The sequence below is a fragment of the Chrysochloris asiatica genome, unplaced genomic scaffold (genome assembly GCF_000296735.1).
Source record: "Chrysochloris asiatica unplaced genomic scaffold, ChrAsi1.0 scaffold00122, whole genome shotgun sequence".
NCBI lineage: Eukaryota > Metazoa > Chordata > Mammalia > Afrosoricida > Chrysochloridae > Chrysochloris > Chrysochloris asiatica.
Window position 1 is genome coordinate 10,140,291 of NW_006408640.1, and position 8,199 is coordinate 10,148,489.

Below are 8,199 nucleotides of genomic sequence, written 5' to 3' on the forward strand. Positions count from 1 at the left end.
TAATGAGTCTTCCTCCAATCCCAATACCATGTTCTTCTTCATATAATCCAGTTTCTCAGATTGAATAAGTATGATGAGAGAATACAACCATGGTGCATACCTTCCCTCATTTTAAATCATTCAGTATCCCCTTGTTCTATTCAAATGACTGCCTCTTGGTCTATATACAAGAATCTCATGAGCACATTTAAGTGTTCTCTTAAGAGTAGGAAACAAAAAGAAGTTAGAAGGAGTCAAATCAGAACTGTTGGATGAGAGGACTATACAGGAGCAATGTCATGGTGGACAATTTCTCTTTAGTAAAATTTTCCAGGTTTTTTTCTTCTAAAGCCTTGGTAAACACTTTCATAATAAACAAATGCTATCATTCTCTGGCCCTGCAGAAAGTCAACAAGCAAAATTCCTTGAACATACCAAAAAACGGTTGTCATGACCCTTGTTCTGGATGGGGACATTTTTGGCTTGGTTGTACCACTTCCTCTTCTTGATAACTGATTGTGATTTGTCATCTCTTTCAAGTATTACTTCAGGATCTTGGTTTTATTTGTTTAAATTTCCATTGAAAGCTCTGCTTTTGTCTGTAGCTTATCTGGCAACAGTTTGGTACCCATAAAGCAAAAACTTTGCTCAACTTTAATTATTCAGTCAGAATTATATACAGTGAATCAACAGAGATGTCTATGGTGTTGACTATTTTTCTACTGCTAATCAGTTTCTTCTTCAATTAGGGCTTGGACAAAATTACTTTTTTTTTTTCTTCACAAATTGATGTGACTGATCTGCCAGTGTGGTCTTCATCTTCAACATCATTTCATTCTTTCTTGAAAATAATTACCATCTAATAAACTGCTGATTTATTTGGGGCATTGTCCCCTAAACTTTTCAAAAAGCATCATTGATCTTACCATTCTCCACCCAATCTTTGCCATAAGTTTCATGTTTGTTCTTGCTTCAATTTTAGCAGAATTAATGTTGGTTGGTATGACAGGATTTCTTTTCAGACTGATATCTTATCTTTCTTAGTGCCTAAAACTAGAGCCTGTTCACAGGTATATTATAGCAAGTTAGCATGCATTCATTTTTGTGCCAAAATACTGAAATCCATGTGTAATTTTCATAATATACATTTTACATGAACTTTTTGAAGACTAGATATAGATATAGATAAAGATGTGGTGTGGTGCTATAAGATGAGCACTGGATTGCTAGCCACAATGTCAACAGTTCAAGCACACCAACTACTTCTTGGAAACCCTATATAGATTCACTATGAGTCATCACTGATTTGAGAGCTCTTCAAAATAGATAGATAGATAGATAGATAGATAGATAGATAGATAGATAGATAGATAGATAGATAGATAGATAGATAGATATGTGCTCACTGTCATACAGAGTTGATTCGAACAGAGTTCCCTAGGGTTTCCAAATTTGTAATCTCTGTGGAAACAGACTGCTGCATCTTTCTCCTACAGAGGAGCTGGAGGATTGAAACTAAGCTTCTGGTTACAACTGAATGCTTAACCACTAAACCACCAGGAATATATACAAGGGGGCTTCAAAAAGTGCTTGGAAAAATTATATTATCTTTTAATTAAATATTTCTAGGAGCTTTTTGTGTGAGTGGATCTCACAATATATTTTTAAAGGGCCAATGCTAGCTGGAAATGCATTAGAAATTTCCTTATAACAGGCAGAATAAGAATTACACGTTCATACATTGGACTCATTCTTCAAATGATGCATTTGTTGTGAGAAGTATAAATTGAAAGAACTTTCTATTTGAATAACTTGAATTCTAAATGCTTTCTGCATTGTCATTGTAGTTGAGGGATTTGTGGCATTCTATTTGCATATCACAATTTCGGGCCTTGGTGGTACATTTTCCAGTTTGTTGGCTTGTTCTTTCTCTGAAAATTATCTGTGTCAGAATTCTGTATGTCCTACTTACTCACTGAATCCTGAAACAGAAAACTCTTCACTACTGGAAAATAAGAGTCAACAACTTGCAAAACTTAGATGGAGAGTGTTTTTCTTTAGAAGGTTAGATGGAAAAATACATATGAATTTTGTAACTTACTGCCCTGTGAGCAACAAGGATAATTGATTTCTCTGCTATTTGCTTAAATGTTTGAAAATTGATGTTTATGATTTCACAAGAGGCTTATAAATGACAATAAGCCCTGTTGTTCATTGTGACCAGCATCTAGCAATAGGCACTGAAACTTATTTATTGTAATCAAGTATATTGATTAATTGAAAGTTAGCTGTGTGACAACCACCATATTTTGAAAATTGTCATTGATTTGACCCTGAAAATATGCTAAACACATTTCATTGTTTTGTGATTCAGAAAGTACTGCACAGATTCACTCTTGCCTAGGACCCATTGTTTTAACATCACTTTCAATTAATTGTATTGATCCAGGTGAAAGTACCAGTTTATAGGAATTTCCAGTCAATAACATGCTATAAGTAGCTAACTGTATTCATAAATTTTAAACCATAGCATCAAAGAAAAATGTTTATGAAGTTGATCTAAAGACATGCTTTTATTTATTGCTAAATGTTTCTATAAACTAAGTCGAATTGCTTTTCAATGAACTCAAAAATAGAGATTTCATGACTAAACAATGCAGTGTTAGAGAAGCTGTGGGAAAAAAAACCATCAATGATCTGGCCCTGAGCACATTGGCCATTAGGTACCCTCAGTGTTTAATGAGACAGTACAAAGACGTCTTTGGTGTTTTTACATTATCTGCTCTGACAACCATACCTGGTACTTTCAATTGTCCCTCCTATTAGCAATCATCCTGTAAAGTCAGGAATGTTTAATATAATGTAGTACAAACCATTTTAATGTTGTTGTTGTTGTTATGTGCCTTGGAGTCAGTTCCAACTCATAATGACCCTGTACAAGGTTTCAGACGCTGTAAATCTTTACAGGAGCAGAAAGCCTCATCTTTCTCCCGCAGAACAGCTGGTAGTTTCAAACTGCTGACCCTGAGGTTAGCAGCCTGATTTATGGCACCAGAGTACAATAAATGGTATAGCTCCCTCAGGACACCATTCCATATTCATCCTACATCCTTTAGATGTCCAAGCCAAATGCAATCAGATGGGCTCCTCCTGAAGTTAGGATCTTAGTTCCCTCCTGCCTTGGGGCTCTGGGAAAAACAAATATGAAAGATAAGTGTGGCAGTTGCTTCTGAGGTCCACATGTGTTCGTAAGAACCCTGATGCTGATCTTCAAAGCAGTACTCAGACTGACACATGGCAGGTGGCCTAGGTGATACTTCCTTGTACTCTCATTCCACAGTAAGTGTCAGGAGTCCTGGTGTGCACTGTGGGTCAATACACTAGACTGCAATGTCTATCTAAACTGCAAGGTCGGTGGTTCAAGCTCACCACCTGCACTTTAGAAATTCTATAAAGGGTCACTGTGACTAAGAACCAACTCAATGACATTCAACAACAAAACAACAACAACATTAAGAAAGGAGTTCTAGTATGGCACTATAGGATAAGCATTGGACTATTATCCACAAGGTTGATGGTTCAAACCCACCAGCCATTCCATGGGATCACTGTGAGTCAGAACCAACTTGACAGCACTTAATAACAAACATATTAGAAAAGCGTCTAAGATTTTTACAAACAAGTCAGTACATTGTTGTTGATGTTGTTAAGTGCTGTTCATTTGGTTCAGACCCATAGCAACACTGTGTAGGGTTCCTAAGGAGTGGCTGGTTAGCTTGAACTGCCAACCTCATGGTTCAAACCAACCTTGCAGTTTAGCGCATTAACATGCAGCACCACACCAGTCAATATATAATCTATAATAAAATTTGCTTTTTAAATTTTGCCCCCATTTTGAGCATACTGGGATCTTTTTTAAAAGCCCAAAACAATTTTTCTACCCTTCGTTTTCTCTCCCTCCATCCAAAATAAATTTGCAGATGCAAGTTTTTGCCTTAAAAGATTAAAAAAAAAATTTCTATGAAAACCACAAGTTCTGCATTTTATAGCACAGCACAATGGAGTTGCTGGGGCACAACATGGATTTTATTCAAACGCAAATCTAAGTCAGATTGTATTTGTGTTTGGGAAAACATTATTAGGCATTGATTTTATTGAGTTGCTTAAAATTAGATACTTAGAAATTAATGTGCATAAGTATTAATAATAAAGGGCATCAACAGTTTCATAGACAGAAGAACTTTGCTCTTAAATATGTAAAAAATGCACAGTGAAGTTATTAATATTTTTGTCATGTAAAGACTACAAGGTTAATTGCTTTTCAGAATGATGAGACTAAAAAGTTTTCACACAGCTTCTACGTAAAGGAGAAGGCTAAGACTAGATTAGGCAAGCTTTTATATAGTCCTGAAGAATTTCTGTGACAGACTATGTAGAAATATGTGGAGAAAATATGAGTAGGATTAAGTGTGAAATGAAGTTTTGAAAAGTTAAGGAAAAGAATTAGAGAATTAACTTTGAGCCCTCAAATATATATGAGGAAGAGTCAAAAATTATCCTCACCCCAGTTATATTAAAATGCCAGTCCATGTCCATGGCTGATGACAAAATTGAGCATGCACATAAAATGATTCTGTTGAATAGACGAGTGACAGTGGATTATGTGGCAAATTATTTGCAAATGAAATAATCCACAACAGACTTGAGTTTCAAAACAACTCACAAAAGACCATAAACAGAAGTGTTTGGACATCTGCAAACAAAATTTGGACTGATACTCAAAAGAAGGTAAAATTTTCCTGAAAAAAATCATTGGTGATGAAGAGACATGGATTCATCACTTGGAGTCTGAAAGTAAATGGCAGAATATGGAATGGAAACATCCTCAATCAACGGCCAAGAAAAAATTCAAAGATCAACCATCAGCTGGAAAATTAATAATTACAGTTTTCTGGAGATCTCAAGGTCCAGTATTGGAACACTATCAGTAAAAACATTTAACAATCAACAGTGCTCATAACAATGAGATGCTCACTGAAGAACTGAAACCTAAATTTTGGATTAAACAAACAGGACTATTATCTAAGGGCATTGTGATCTTGCATGACAATGCATGTCTGCACACCTCTGCCTGCACTGTTGACACTCCACAAAAACTTCCTTTTGAGGTGTTAAAGCATCCTCTCTGTAGTCCTGATCTTGCTCAATTTGACTATCACCTGTTGTTGTTGTTGTTGTTTTTAAGTGCCGTCAAGTGGGTTCCAACCTATAGCAACACTGAATAGGGTTTCCCAGGAGCGAATGATGAGCTTGGATCCCTGACCTTGTGGTTCAAATGTACTTTGCAGTCTAGTGAAATGCCACACCAGGATTAAAAGTTGATTAAAAAAACTCTTTAGCCAGAGTGTGGATAAATTTTTGTTTACCCACAAATATATGGTACGGTGCTGTAGGATAAGCACTGGACTGAAAGGTTGTTTGAGCAGCAGGGTGACTATGAGTGGGAACCAACTCAGTGGCACCTAACAACAACAGTATATGTACACAACAAATGTTGTTGTTGTTAAGTCCCAACTCATAGCAACCCTCTATAGGGTTTCTGAGGAATGCTGGTGAGTTTGAACTGCCAACGTTTTGACTCAAACTGACCGTGCAGTCTCATGCTTATCATATAGTGCCACACCATTATTGAATATACTCACGCCCAGGCACTTTGTAAAGTTTTATTTGTTTGTTATTGTCATTAACAAGTTTGGTCTTTTAATATGCATTATACCAAATAGGGTAGCACAAGTGTAATGAGAATTAAACTTTCACTTACTTTAGACATGTCATCAGGAAAGATCAAGTGCTAGAAAAGGACTCCATGGTTGGTAAAGTTCCATGATCATGAAGACAACAATGGAGCCAGCAGCATTGTGTCTATTACCCATACAGTTGTTATATCAGTTGGAGCTGACTTGGCAGTACCTGACAATACTCCAAGTGCTATATTTACTGCCTTCCTGGACTGTTTTGGATGTTTTTGGATAATATTTTAAATCTTATCTTGATGGGTTAAAAATATGTATTAACAAATATAGAATATGGCAGAATTGTACAGGTGTTCTATACAGTTACAAATGTGGCGTAATGTGCAGAATTTCTTTTCTGAAGCTGAACTTCAATACCAATTGAAATGTTTCTAGTGCCATTTTCTCTCTCTCCTGTTTCAAGAGATAATCAGAGTAATATACAATGGAAGGGTGCAAAGCTTGCAGAGCTATGGTTCTGACTTTCAGCTGGATTTTTGGTTAGGGGATAGTTGAGAGATGCAAGTTCAATTATTCGCAAATCTGCTGTGGAGACTGAGATGGAAACAACAACATAGTCAGGTGATTGGGAGCAAAGCCAGTTGTGCGGTCTTTCCACTGACCAGCCACTTGAGAATAGGAAGACATTTGAGTGAAGGTGACAAAGTCCAGTGTATGTAAACTCTATAGGTGGTTCCCTCAATTATTCCTTACAACCCTGTAAGTTAAGTTGTATTGTATTTATTTATTTAAGCAAACAAACCATAGTGCAGTGTGCAGTATATGCATTTACAGCGCCACACAGCTAATAGCCGAGGACACTAGAGTTGATGCCTGGTCATTCACCATGAAAGCTACCAGGACAGAGTCATGTCTGGAGGATTGCCTGACTGCAGAGACTTGGGTGACCAGCCTGTGTGAAACCTACTAAGACACACCTTCCTGAGTGCCAGCTTGAGACACAGTGAAAGCTGGAGCGCTGGTGCCCCATGACCTTCATTTATGGCTGTGGTATGAATGAAGTCTGATTTAAATGAAAGATGTGTGTATTCTCACTCTGCTTCAGAGGACTAGTGCCCAAAACAGTATTGATGTTCATTTAATCATTTCATAGGGCTTTTTCTTACAGCAATTATCTGAGCATTTACATTCAAACACAGTTCAAAAGTATGTTGACTTCTCATGTGTTCTCTGAAAACAAGAGCATTCCTAGCTCATGTAGAGCCATATCTCAAGGTGTGCTGTGGAGAAAACATCCATACTTAGCTTTGATTCAGTGGAAAAAAAATACTAAAGAATTAACCTACTAAAGGATCTTTCACTGTAATAGCAAACATTCGATAGTTTATGGAGCAATTACTCTGTCCCAGACCTGTGAGTGTCAGTCAGTCAACCAAACTAATGAGGACAAAGGAGTACTGTTAATATGCCCTGTAAAGTCCTGGTCATTGGAACTGAGGTTGAAGGAATGTATTGTTTGGTAATTTAACAAAAAGAAACTTGGGTTTTTATCTGCATTGTAGCCAAGAGCAAAAATATAAGTGTTTGTTTATGGGCCCCATTTATGGAGAGCTTAGAAACACTGTGTTAGGTACTGAGGCAAACTTCTGGGTAAAACCAGATACAGTCCAAGCCTTCACTGAACCTTCATTCTAGTGGGTGAAACAGGTTAATCAAATTACTATATTTTATCAACCTGTTCCTTTTCAAGAAGAATATATTATTGTTGTTAAGAGTCATCCAATTAGTTCCAACTCATAGCGACCCTGTATAGGGTTTCCAAGGCTATAAATCCTGTGGGAACAGAAAGCTTCATCTTTCTCTGGCAGAGTGGCTAGTGTGCTCAAACCACTGACCTTGTGGTTTGCAGTCCAGGAGTTCTGGTATGGCGTTGTGGGTTAAGGCACTGGACTGCAAAGTCAGTTTGAATCGCAAGGTTGTCAGTTCAAGCTCACTAGTCTCTCCTTGGAAACCCTATACAGGGTTGCTGTGGATCAGAACTGGCTCATTGGCACTTAACAACAACAACTTGTTGTACAGAGCTACCATGCTCCCATAAAGAAGAATGTACAAGAGGCTTTTTTTCATACATATATACATATAAATCCATAAATATAACTATTTATGTGGGTGTGGGAGGGATACTTAAGGAGTAAGGGTTAGGGTTAGGACTATGGCTAGGCCTAGAGTCCTGATGTTAATGGCACTTAACAACAGACTAGGCTTAGGCCTTTGTTTAGTGTTAAAACTATGGTAAGATCTAGGGTTAATGTTAGGGGAAAAGGTTGTGCTAGAGCTAGGAGTAGGACTTGGTCTAGTTTTCTGGGTTAGAGTCAGACTTGTTTTTATTTGTTTATTTTATTTTTCTTGAAATCTACTTGGTTTCATCTTCATTTGGAAGTTCTGTAACTACATTATTCCCGCTTTT